We start from the raw sequence: 12118 nt of genomic DNA, 5'->3' as shown, positions 1-12118 counted from the left end.
AAGATGCCATTTGAGTTGCTGTTTCTGACCCCGTCTTTTCCTATGATCCCTGGCCACAGGTCGGAGTCCTGTCCGACTCTTGCATTAAAGTCGCCCAGGAGGATGATTTTGTCCTCCTTAGGTATCTCCGATAGGACGGTGTCCAGTTGACAATAAAAATTTTCCTTGATGTCTTCGTCAGCATCTAGTGTTGGTGCATAGGCACATATGATAGTTGCCTGTTGGTTTTTGGCAAGGTTAATTCAGAGGGTTGAGAGTCATTCGTTGATGCCAGTGGGTGCTTCAGTCAGGTGCTTCACCAGGTCATTTCTGATAGCAAAGCCAACTCCGTGTATTCTTCGCTCTTCTTCATGCAGTCCCTTTCAGAAGAAGGTGTAGCCTCCTTTTTCTTCCTTCAGCTGTCCCTCTCCTGCTCTCCGGGTCTCCTGAAGCACTGCTATGTCAATCTTAAAGCATCCCAATTCCCTTGCAATGATAGCAGTCCTGCATTCGGGGCGTTCACTGTCAGTGTTATCTAACAGTGTCTGTACGTTCCATGTTCCAAAGTTCATTTTTCTTTTTTGGCCGCAGAGTGGTGACCCCTCTGGACGCAGCAGTCCAGTCAGGGATAAGAGAGGCAGACTATGGGCACCTTTTCTAGCCCCTTCCCCATGTGGGGTGAGCAGAGCAGATCCTAAAAAGGGCTGCTCAGTCATGGATATAGCTGCTGAACTACTCAACTGCCTCGGACCTTGAGGTAGAGTGACTGAGTCCATATCCACTGCCCATGTGCCAGTCTGTGACTAGGGGCTTCCAGATTTCACAGTCCTGCCCCCATCGCCACTCGCTGATTGCCATGGGACTTTTGTAGGTTTGTTTTTATTTTTCTTGGAAGACGCCTGTACGTGATTTTTTTTAATGTGTGGAGGTCGGTGCACGGCCGGTCAACACACAGTCTTCACAGAATGAGGTTCCAGCAGTGGTGTGGTTAACACAACGAGAGTGGCTTCTCAGTCTGTTGCAGCCTTCTTCCGCTGTCACAGCCGTTGTAACATGTGCCATGTTGTCCTCCTGCTCCGCCGTTGAGGTCTTTGGGTCTTCGGATTGTTCTTGGTCTGGATCCTCCCCTGTGGCCCCTCCTGGGAGTGCATGGCTCCAGTGGATGCACCCACAGGTTCATTGGAACACACAAGCCTCCTCACCACGGCAAGGTGACAATCCATCGAGGGGGCCTTCTAACTCTACAATTCCAACTATACAATTCTGTGATATGAAATTAGCCACTTGCAATCCAATGTAGTTGTAATATAATTCCCATCCTTAAATTTACATCCTTATATGATGCTTGTGAGCGGTTGTGTAAATGATCAGAAAAATCACTCTTAACAGAAAAACAACCTGCCCCTAAAATCTGCCTCTGTACCAGAGGACTGGAGCATAATCAGTATCGCATGTTTTTAAAAATAGGGAGCCATGGGAGAGACAGAAAACTAGGCCAGTAAGCTTAATGCTTGTTTCAAGTAAATTAATGGAAGGTGTTATCAAGCATAAAATCCTCAAGAAATTGGGCAGGCAAAGGTAAGTCCTCCCACTAACCCATTATAGAGTTCTTTGAATGGCAGGTGACCCAGGAACATGAGTTGAACATTAGACATTGTCTTCTTAAATTTCCAAAAGCCATTTGATAAATCCCACTTCAAAGACTCTTGGGCCCTTTAGCATTCATAGGATGGGAAGTAAGAGGATAAGTGATCTTATGAATGAAAAACAAAAAGAGTGTAGGAATTGATGGTCAGTTATCTCAATAAAGAAACGGGACTAGTGGGACTGGGATGGCTGCTTCTAACTTCTTGTCTAATGATCTGGAGTTAGGGATGAATAGTGAGACTGCTAGATGTGCTGATAATTTCATTAGGGTAATTAGAACAAAAATGGATTGCAAAGAGGACCCAAGGGATTCTCTAAACATGGAGAATGAGCTGTGAATGCTAAATGAAATTTAAAGTAGAGAAATAGAAGAGTGATTCGTTTGTGGGAAATCTTCATTTATGGCATTTGAGCTGGCAGTGACTGGCAAGGAAATGGCTCTTGGAACAATGGTAGATAGTGTTGCACCAATTAGGCAAACATGAAAAGGTGAATATCATGTTAGTACATAATAAGGGAACTGAACATCAAATGACAAGTACTCTACCAAACTTTCACAAATCACTGCATAGCATGGAGAAAGTAGATCGCAGAAGCGTTCTTTCTTACAATACAGGAGATTAGGGTGATCGATCCACTGAAGCAAAATGGAAGAAAGCTACACACTATATGTGGTTAAGCTGAAGAACTTGCTTTTGTGTGTGTGTGTGTGTGTGTGTATGTGTGTGTGTGTGTGTCAGGAGCAGCTTGAGAGACTGCAAGTCGCTTCTGGTGTGAGAGATTTGGTCGTCTGCAAGGACGTTACCCAGGTTTCTGGGTGTTTCTGATGTTTAACATCCTTGTGGGAGGCTTCTCTCATGTCCTCGCATGGAGCTGAAGCTGACAGAGAGCTCACCCGTGCCCCGCCTGGGTTGGATTCGAACCGGCAACCTTCAGGTAAGTAACCCAACCTTCAAGTCAGTCCTGCCAGCACAAGAGTTTAACCCACTGCGCCACGGGGACTCAGGGAAAACTTGCTGCAACAAGATGCAGTTGTCGATTTCAATGACTTTAAAAGGGAATAAGATAAATTCATAAAGGATGATGCCATCATTGGCTGCTAAGCAAGATAGCTACGTATTTTTTCCAGAAGCAGTACGCCTCTGTGTCTCATTTGTTGGGAAGCCCAAGAGGAAACATACAGTTGCACTCAGTGCTGCTAGTGAGTTTACTGTAGCAATTGATCACTGTGTAAGCAGAATGTGCTCCAAATACTCTCCACACTTGGAGGGGTAGCCTCTAGCCACACAAACATAGTTTATTTCCCGTAGCAGGAGAATTTAGTGAAATGTCTGGTCTGGAGAATATCAGCAGGCAGTTCGCAACAGCCCATCAGTTTGAACCACAAGAGAAAAATAAAAACGGTGCTGCTGGGACCTTACTATGTCTGACCACATGGGGGTGATCGAGGAGCATTGAGTCATCCGTAGTTTAAGGATGCCACCCAAAACATACAGTACTTGAAAAGAAACCTGTTTATGTCAATTGATTTCTGCGGCATAAATGTTCAAGGTCGCCATGTTTGTTTCCTAATCTGATGTGAACTGCTTTCCTTGGCATTGCCCAAAGTACTCCCTTGCTGGCTCAATTCTTACAAACTGCAGAGGTTCAGTTCTGTAGTGTTCCTTTTTCATGTAGGTAAGCAAGCAGTGAATGGAAAAAGGAATGTCCTAGGTTTGAAATTTGTTATGGCTCTCCTTAACTAATAGAATGCAATGAGAGTTTTGTTTCTAGAATTTTGAGTCACTCGTACTTAAATTCCTTTGGAAAATATCAATTTGTTTTTTTTATGAGGAAGGTCCTAGATACAATCCCACATACAATTTGAAAGTGTACCTAATTACTAATATTAACAGGAAAATCTTAAATCCTTGAGCTAGGGCCCTTTCACATTGCACAATGGAAGCTCTATAGTTCCACTAACTGCCCTGGCTGAATCCTATGATGCATTCTGGAACGTACAGTTTAGGGAGGGAATGAGGTGTAGAATTGAAGGAAAGACCACCAACAATTTTAGATATGCAGATTGCACCATAGTACTAGCAGAAAATGGTAAAGACTTGAAAGGACTACTGAAAAACCCAAGAAAGAAAAGGGAAAGACAGGTTTGCAGTTGAATATTAAGAAAACAAAAATAATGATTTACATCATTTTAAAATAGATGATTTTAATTTTTCCTTAACCTTTCATTAATCAAAATGGTGACTGATGTTAGGAAATCACAGCTATGAAGGAACCAGAGAAGCTCCTGAAGTGTAAAGATACATGATTGAATACTAAAGTCAGGATGATCCATACTATCCTATTTCTTTGTATCGTTCTCGAAGCTATCAGGAAGAACATCAACTTGTTTGAAATGTGGTGCTGGAGGAGAGCTCTATGGATCCGGAGTTCTGCTGAAGAGACAAATAAATGGCTCCAAGTCTGAACATTCCCTATAAACCAAGATGACCAGGCTTCCATTGATATTACAAGAAGACATGATTCACTAGAAAAAAATAATAAGCCTTAGTAAAATAGAAAGCAGTAAGTAAAAAAGGAAAACTGCATTCTAGAAGGATCAACTCAGTAAAGGAAGCTACAACCCTGACCCTGCAAGACAACTGAGAATTTTCTGTCAGAACTGTAGTGCCTTACCTGAATACAAAAGCATTACTTCAAATAGTGCTACAAGTGTATAGTGGGAAAGGCCCCCAGTTGTCTGTTAAAAAAGACTATATTACACTAGATGGCACACAGCCTTACCAAGAATAAGGCAGCTTCTAATGCTCTACACTTGTCTTATTCTCTCTCTTTCCATTACATTTTGCACATAAGTACAGTGACTGCTTTCCCGTGTCAGTTAGTATGTATCTTAGTGATGCCATATCGGACAGATGGCAAGCTCTAACCTCAGTAGGCTGAAAGCCAAAACCAAGATCACAACTCCCTCTGTTATAGAACTCCAATATGCTGATGATAATGTAGTCTGTACTCATTCAGAGAAAGACCTACAAGCCACTTAGTACTTTCACAGAAACATATAAAAATGGTGTATCTCTTAACATCGAGAAAAGCAAAGTGTTCTACCAGCAGGCACCAGCCAGTCACTCTGCAGTGCAGAAATAAAGCTTAATGGTGTAGTGCTAGAAAATGTTGACCATTTCCGCTACCTAGGCAATCACCTCTCCACAAAAGTTGACATTGACACAAATACAGCACCATTTGAACTCTGCAAGCACTACATTTTTTCAAATGAAGCAGAGAGTGAGGAACAGGATATTTGTACGGATAAAGCTCGTTTATAAAGCTACCAGCTGTGCCCGGCCACGCGTTGCTGGGGCTAGGACTTAATTTTTATTTTATTTTTGTTGTATGGACGTAGAGGTGTGGAAGAGAGGTTGTGCTGTCAATTTTCGAGGTTGTGGGGCGTTTAGTTTAGTTGTTTTGTCTGGTGCCGTGATTCCATCACCATTTTATATATATAGATTGTTATTTCAACTCTTTTGACCATTCACAAACGTCATTCGACTTCTGAAAAAATTCCATCACCATTGCCTCCAAAAAATCCTGCAGCTTGCTTGGGAAAACAGATGGACAAACGTCAGCATTCTGGAAGAAGCAAAGACCTCCACCACTGTAGCCATGATCAACTTCACTGGACTGGCCATGTTGTCTGAATGCTCAGTCACTGTCTCCCAAAGCAATTATTTTATTCTCAGCTCAAGAATGGAAAACAGGATGTCGGTGGACAGTCAAAGAAATTTGAAGATAGGATTAAAACTAACCCCCAAAAATGTGGAATACCATATTTCATTGCATAATACTCACACTTTTTCCCTTTTTTTCGCAAAAAAAGGGTATGTGACAAATGTGCTTTTTTGTTCCAAAACTAACTTTTTAATAAATGAAGTTGAAAACAACTTGAGAAAATATACAAAAGTGTCCAAAAAACAAACAAAAAACAAATGTACATTTTTAAATATTTTAATCTTCCTTGTTGGAAGACTCTGCTCCATTGTCTGCTTTCATTAACTGTTGTGTTATCCTTAGCACTGCTCAAGGCAGATTTTTTTTCCTAGTCATTCTCTCATAAAGCATTATCTTCTGATCCATGCTGTGTGTTAGAAATGCCAGGTTTTTAAAAGCTTTTCATAACAATGTCCTCTGTGATAAGGTAGGTCCCAACTCTTGATGACCCATGTACACATCAGTTCTACGGACAAGTGTTTCACATTTCTAATGGGTGTCAATTGTTGATCACGCTCATCATCCAGTCATTATACAAATGGCACAAGTGGTCTTTAAAGGGCTTGTTCACTGATATATTCAATGACTGCAAGATAGAGGTTAAGTCACCAGGAATCGCTACCTCTTGTGTCTTGTTCTTACAAGAGGTTGCTTCACAATGTGACTTTAGAAAATGTCCAAAACTAGCACAGCCGGCTGTTTCCATTGCACACCTGGTCTTCTGTTCCACTCAGTTTTAACACCATGAGTTCTAAGCCCATCCAACCCTTTGCCTATACCCATACATGAATCCCACAGGGGGACTGTACTCCCTTAGGCATTGCTTTTCTCGTGAAAATGATGTTAGGTGTTAACTTCCATCCATCAACTGCAATGGCAAGCATTACAGTGCACTGTAATTTCGCATAACCACTAATTCTCACTATTTCCCTTTTGATGAAATAATGCTGTTATGGGGCATATCAAAGAACACAGCAGTCTGATCAGGATTGCCAATTTGAGAAAAGAGGCATGGCTTTCCTTTGTGCATAAGCAAGACAAATCAATGAAAGCTTTCCACTTCGGTGTAATCAGGTGGCAGCTTTTGGCATAGTGTGGTTCTCCTTCACACAGACAAGTTGTGTCATCGCATGAATTTTATAACCCAAGTACAATTTGTCTTAAATTGAATGGGGGGGGGGTTGTTGTGCTTGTGGGCTACCTCCTGTGCTTTCATCTGCAACATCTCATAGAATTCACTGCAGCCATTGTCGCACATCTCCCTCACATTCAAACACTTCCTTGTCAGTCTAAGTGTACCTGAATAAGGATAGTCTTCTCTAGCTTGTCTTTAACTTTTTGCTAGTCGCACACCAACTTCTCATTCATATAAAAGTGTCTTCCTGCAGCTGTTACTGTGTTCTTCAGCAAAAGCAATGACTATCAGCTTGAATTCTGCTGAGTAACTCCTATCTTTATCCCTATTCATGGGGTAAACATTTGAAGGACCAAAAGCATTAAACTGCAATAATAACTTCTATGCATTTTCCACCACAACAGCATCCATTAATACTAAAAAGTGTTTGTATATTTGTCCATAGGGAGTCAACATTTTCGCTTTGTCTGTACAAGTGTGATTGCTGAGAAATGTGGTGACAGGAATGGTGATGTGACGGGGAATTGTAAAGTAGCTGAAGAATCTTGAAGACTGGTCAGAGTGGTTTAAGGGGCATGGCTTTCCTAATGTAGTTTCAAGGTTTATTAAGGATGGGAGCTCAGTTTTCTGCACACATATCTATTTTGCCCAAAATAACCCTCCTTATGTACTTCTTTCTTCCCTCCAATATTCTTTAGATTCACCCCTATCCCCATTTTTCTTCTAATGGTCTCACAGTGAAATTTACAGCCATGAAATCTGAATTGAAATCACTACACCATGAATAAACATCAGGTGATCCTCCAGAGTTTGCTGAACTGCAGCTCCCAAGACCCATATCCAGCATAGCCAATCATAAACTACTTAGAGTTGTTGTTCAACAACAACTGGAGCAGTGGTTTCCAAACTGGGTGTTTAGAACTTAAGCTCCCAAAAGCATCAGGTAACTTGACCAACTATCAGGAGTTCTGGGAGCTAAATTACAAATGAGGTCTAAAGATCAGGAATCACTGATTTGGAGAGTTACACCAGCATATGCCCTAAAAATATAAAAGAAAAGGGGGCAGTGCTCACGGGGAATAATGGAAGTTGTAGTCCAGCAGCCTGAAGGCCAATTGCTTGGTGAAGGCTATGACAGAGGATCAGCAAAGCATGGCGAGCAATACTCCCCAGAACACTGATGATGATGAAGAAGAGTTTCTCCTTTTGGAAGTTCCACTAAAAGTGCAATAGAGAAGAAGTGTACCAAGAGAGAGCTCCCTGCCATAAAGTCATGTCCCAAATAACTGTGAAAGAACTTGCAAAGGGTGCTTGAGAAGAACTAGTCAAAATACAGGAATTAGGATGCACATAGTACCGCATAGAATAGAATCATAAATGCATCAAACTGAAAGAGACCACAAGGGCTATCCAGTCCAATCCCTGCCACATGAGCACACACAATCAAAACACTTGGAATGGGTGGCCCTCCAGCCTCCGTTTAAAAGTCCTCAAAGAAGCAGTTCTTTGGTCCTTAAAAATTGACTACAGATGTAATCTTTACTATTGGTTATGTAGAGTGGGTTGATGAAAGTTTAAATCCAAACATTACCTTCCTCTGGTTTGTTAGAATCAAAATTCAATAGAGTTACTGCATCTTCAATTTTGTTGTTTGTGTTAGTAAACTAAGATAACAGTTAATGCAACACTTACTGTGCTATGTGCACTAAAATTAACATTTCTAACTGCAGCATGTGTATGCCTGTGTTAACTTAAAATTCAAAGAGTTTCTCTGGATTGAATGCCATCCTGCTTTTCCTGCCCCTTTTATCTGTATTACCAATGACTGTTTCCTGTTTTGGGCAATGCTTTTTAGTCAAGCAGCAGACATGTCATTTTCAGCATCCTTTGTCCAAAATTCAAAATACCGTATTTCATCGCATAGTAGTCACCATTATGTAATCATCACACACCCCATTTTTTAGGGTCCCGGTTTTGGTATTTCTGTTTTCCTCACATAATAGTCATACCATTGATTTACCGGTGTAAGTCTCCATCTGCTTGTCCGTCCTCCCACTCACCCAAAGACCAACCTGCTTACTTTACTCACTCGCCATCCACCCACTCATCCACTTACCTGCCCAAAGACCCATACATCTGTTGATCACCCCCTTTCAAAAATAGGGGGCAACTATTACATCTGACAGTGAACTGTCATTGTCAAAGTATCAGAAGCACCTAACACTAGATTTGTATCCAATGCACCATTATCAGTGGGACAGCGACACGTGAGTAACAGTTCACAGGAAGTAAAATTAGGAACCATCATCATGACAGGTCAGAAAGAACATGCATTTGATTGCCTAATAAGCACAGCCCTGCCACAAGACCATTGACTATTGATCCAGTGCCTGCTACTGGCTTGTCAGACCAAGCTTTCATAAAGATATATTAAAGTATTAAATGATAGTCCAGTCAGACCCCCATCTCCTGTATTAGTTGCTACTATTTGGAACCCCTCATCTTCATATTAACCTTCATTTCCATATAACCCTGTGTGTCCTTTTGGGGGAGCATACTGTCCTAGCAAACTTGCTAAGAGGCACTCAGCAAAGCCTCTGCAAAAACCTGGCTCTCTGAGGCCTTGTTTGGACCTACTGAAGTTATAAGTACTGGGATCTGACACAGCCTAAGCCTAGAGAGGCCAAACTGTTCCCACTCACCCTTGGGGCTAAAATACTATGCTGTTGCATTACTAATTGATTCTTGGAACATTTCAGATGTTGGCATTTTGTGAATGAAGCTGAGGATATTGAACAAAGAGCAATATAACACATGTTGATTATCCCTTATTCAAAATGCTTGGAACTAGAAGTGTTTGGGGTATTGGATTTTGTAAATACACACATAATGAGATCTCTTGGAGATGGGATCCAAGTCTATACATAAAGTTTATTTATGTTTCATATACATCTTACACACAGAGTTGAAAGAAAAATGTATATGTAATTTTAAAAATAATTTTGTAGATATACATGAAACATATGTGTTCACTGAGGACAAGAAGTACTGTATTTCATCGCATAATAGTTGCACTTCCCTCCCCCTGATTTTTGGAAGGGGATGATCAACTGATGGATGGGTCTTTGGGCAGATGAGTGGATGAGTGGGTGGATGGCGAGTGAGTAAAGCAAGCAGATTGGTCTTTGGGTGAGTGGGAGGATGGATAAACAGATGGAGGCTTATACCAGTAAATCAGTGGTCTGCCTTGCGCACCTAAGCTAGCTTGATGCACTCAAGGCAGTGAAGGCTACTGAGACCAGTAGTGGGGATTCAAATGTTTATCCAGTTTAATTTAACACATTTAAAACCAGAAGAACCAATTTGCCAGATTCTTTTCCCATTTTCCTTAATTATCTCTCTTCACATCCACTCCAGGTTTCCTGTTGAATTTAGCTAATACTATGAGTCTTGCATTGCTTTTCAAAGAAGAGTCTGTGTTAATCTCTTGTGATATAAAAGGGAGGAAGGAAGGAGTAGAGAAAAGGGAAATGTGGCAGAACTTTTAAGACAAACTGGAGATTTTGTTACATGAACCTTCATGGATAGAAACTCCCTTCTTCAAATGCAATACAGAGTCATATGGGAGCCAGTGTGGTGTAATTGTTTGACCGTTAGATTATGAATCTGGAGACCAGGGTTTAAATCTTTTTTAGCCGTAGAAATGTACTGGATGACTTTGAACAAATCACCCTCTTTCAGCCTTAGAGGAAAGCAATAGCAAAGCCCTATTGGCAAAGCTCACCAAGAAAATCCCATTATACGTTTGCCTTAGTGTTACCATAAATTAGAAGTGACCTAAAGGCACATAACAGAGATGATATTAAAGCCTCAGATTATAAAGCCTCTCTTCCCCCTTCCTTTTTTCATATTGTATTTTTTTCGTGTCAGGAGTGATTTGAGAAACTGCAAGTAGCTTCTGGTGTGAGAGAATTGGCCGTCTGAAAGGATCTGGCCCAGGGGAATGGCCAGATGTTTGATGTTTTACCATTCTTGTAGGAGGCTTTTTTCATGTCCCCGCATGGGGAACTGGAGCTGACAGAGGGAGCTCATTCGCGCTCTCCCCGAATTTGAGCTGGAAACCTTTAGCTCAACAACCCAACCTCAAGTCACCAGTTCTGCCAGCACAAGGGTTTAACCCATTGCACCACCGGGGGCTCCTGTTCATATCCCATTACTTTGGCCTCTGTCTCACTGGCATTTTGCTGCAAGTGACAACTCTTTAAGTGTGTTGTCAAAGGCTTTCATGGCCAAAAGCACAGGGTTGTTGTCTGTTTTCCAGGCTGTATGGCCATGTTCCATGTTCCAATGCTTCTGGAACATGGCCATACAGCCCAGAAACACACAACAACCCAACGCTTTTAGTGCCTGCTTATCCAGGGGTGTAGCTGCACTGCAGGAGGTGTATAATAAAGTGATTGTCCTGAATAAGAATTCTAACACTTCCCCAATATATTGAGTCTCATTGCAGAGAGGGGGAAATTGAAAATCATTTACACCTAGAGCCCTTATATGTGCTGTGTCCACATTCCCTTGCTCACTTTGCCTGCCCAAACTGTATTTTTAAATTGTGGAGTTTCTTTCCAAAAGGTACAAAATCAAAAAGAAAAAGAAAAACAAATTGTAGGTGGCATGCAATTGTTGGCAGAGAGTAGAATATTATGTATGGACCAAAGTATCAAAACGTATCAAATAACTTCAATACAGGGCTTGGAAAATTGTATTTTACAGCAAAAAATGCATATCCTCAGCATGTTTCTTCAGTTCCTATAAAATTGTTCAGATGGAGTTGGTATTTTTTGGAAACAAACTCCACAATTGTATGTTAATGCAATGCTAGATATTTAGAGGCAGGTGGGAATTGCTCTCTTCCCCCTTCCTCTACAGCTGTATCCCTGTGATGATCCCATATAGCTCTACTGGCCTGGTTCTGGAATTCTGCACCCTTCTCCTCCGCACCCTAAGCATCCCTGAGAGCAAAGCGCTCTCCACAGCTCACCCCTTTGCATCCCGGGGCTGCCTGACCTCTTCCCAGGGATGGATGAGACAATCTCTGCCCTGCTCCGTGACTAGAATAGGCTGGTGGGATTAAGCATTCCTTCTGCCTGACTGGGAGGCAGAGTCAGGGAAGGGGGGGGGGGGGGGTTGGGAGCTGTGTACTGGGAATGTTGAGGCCTGACAAACAGAACACAGCTTTTCTTGGAAGGTACGGCATGGTGGAGCACTTAATTCCCAGCCATTGCTATGGGTGGGAGAGGGAAGGGGATTAGCATAATCGCCAACAGCATTTCCCTGGTAGGCACAGATCGGGCAGGCATGTGGAATAAGGAGCCAAAGAGGTGCCGCTGGCCGCTCTGCCTCACTCAGAATGGTGAAAGGTCAGGTCATTTTTCCGGCCGCCAACTCTCGGCTCCTCTGCCCACCAGGGATGAGAGCACAACGGCCACAGTGTCCCAGGGGATCCAGGCTCTTTTTTCCAGAAGGGAATGCAATAAGTCCAGAGGCAACTTGAAGGCACGTGCACACACTGAAAATAGTGCCTCCTCAACA

This window comes from Anolis carolinensis, chromosome 2, assembly GCF_035594765.1.
Source record: "Anolis carolinensis isolate JA03-04 chromosome 2, rAnoCar3.1.pri, whole genome shotgun sequence".
Classification (NCBI taxonomy): Eukaryota; Metazoa; Chordata; class Lepidosauria; order Squamata; family Dactyloidae; genus Anolis; species Anolis carolinensis.
Note: the sequence above shows the minus strand (reverse complement) of the source record.